Consider the following 1,950-nt stretch of genomic DNA (forward strand, 5'->3'; position numbering starts at 1 on the left):
GAGGCGGCCGGCGTCGGGGCGGCGGAGGAGGCGCCCGACCCCGCGGCACCCGAGTCGGGGGCGACGGGTGAAGACGGGGCGCCGGTCGCAACGGCATGGCCGGCCGTGGAGGGCGCCGGCAGTAGGGCCCGTGGACCGCCAAAGCCCGGAGGCGGTCCACGAACCAGGCGTGCTCGTCCACCTGACGAGGTCGTCGATGGGCCGCCGGTGGCCGGCGGTGATGAGACGACGAGGGGTAGCTGCTGAAACGGGAAGACCATCTCATCAAAGTAAACGTGTCGGGAGGTGAAAACACGGTGAGAGACTGGATCGTAGCAGCGGTAGCCCTTAGTGTTAGGTGGGTAGCCGAGAAAGATGCATGCGACGGAGCGGGGTGCGAGCTTATGAGGCGCAGTGGCAGCGATGCTAGGGTAGCACAGGCAGCCGAAAATGCGAAGCCCTTCATAAGAGGGGGGTGCACCGAAGAGAAGGTGGTGAGGTGTAAAGTTCCCGCGAGTACGACATGGACGGATGTTTATGAGGAGGGAAGCGGTGGCTAGAGCGTCAGGCCAAAAGCGCAGGGGCACATTGGCGTGAAAGAGAAGAGTCCTAACGCAGTCATTAAGAGTGCGAAGGATGCGCTCAGCACGACCGTTCTGCTGCGAGGTGTACGGGCAAGTGAGACGAAAGATCGTGCCATGTGTGGTGAGAAGAGCACGAACAGCGGTGTTGTCAAACTCCTTCCCGTTGTCGGTCTGCAACGCGAGAATGGGTCGACCAAACTGTGTGCGAACGTAAGAGTAGAAGCCGGCAAGGGTGGAGATAACGTCCGACTTGCGGCGCAACGGGAAGGTCCACACATAATGCGAAAAATCGTCAAGAATGACAAGGTAATAAAGAAAGCCCGTATTACTTGCAACAGGAGATGTCCAAACATCACTATGAATCAACTCAAACGGGTACGATGCAACAAAGGAAGAAGCCCTAAACGGAAGACGGGCATGTTTGCCGAGGCGGCATGCATGACACGAGTGATCCTCGTTCTTATTACACGTGAAAGAAAAACTCCGAAGTATGTGGCGAAGGGTGGCGGGATTAGGATGACCCAAACGAGCGTGCCAGAGATCCACTCCGGTGGCGAGAGCGACAGGGGCGGCGGAAGTGGTGGAGGTGGCGGAGTGAACCGGGTAGAGCTCGTCGGGGCTGTCACATCGGTGGAGCACCATCCGCGTGCGAGCGTCCTTAACAGAAAAACCACATTCGTCAAATTCAACGGTGACCGGATTTTCACGTGTAAGTGAACGAACGGAAACAAGATTTTTAATGAGATCAGGAGAAACAAGAATATTAGACATGGATATAGGAGTGGAGTTAGACGGAAAATATGTATGTCCAATATGGGTGATAGGAAGAGAAGAACCGTCACCGACGGTGATGCGGTTGGAGGTGTGGACAGGGTGGGCAGTGTGGAGGTTACCGGGGTACGCCGCCATATGAGCGGTGGCGCCACTGTCCATGTACCAATCGCCGCCGCCGGTGTAGCTGAACGGGGAAGGGGCGGTGTGGAGAGCCGCCAGGAGAGCCGGGTCCCACGGCGCCGGCGGGAGGGACGGCGCAGACGTCAGGGCAGCAGCGGCGGCCCGCCTGGCGGCGGCTGCTGCCCGTAGGGCGCCGCATAGGGCTGCGGCGCGGTGTAGTACGCCTGGTGTGACGGAGGCCGGGTGCCGAGAAGACCCGGAGAGGGAGCCCGTGGAACCGGCATGGAGTAGGCATGGATGACGCCGGTCCACGGGTTCTGGCCGGCGTACCACGGGGCCGCCGGCTGAGGGGCCGGCTGCTGCTGGCGAGGTGCTCCTTCCTGAGCACCGCCGCCGCCACCACCTCCCTGCTTGCGGCCACCCCGGCGGCCGCCGCGACGGCCTCCCCCATTGGCCGCCGGTTGGGGCGGCGGGAAGGGGGCGGGTGGGGCGG

Source organism: Triticum dicoccoides, chromosome 5A (genome assembly GCF_002162155.2).
Source record: "Triticum dicoccoides isolate Atlit2015 ecotype Zavitan chromosome 5A, WEW_v2.0, whole genome shotgun sequence".
In the NCBI taxonomy this organism is placed as follows: Eukaryota; Viridiplantae; Streptophyta; class Magnoliopsida; order Poales; family Poaceae; genus Triticum; species Triticum dicoccoides.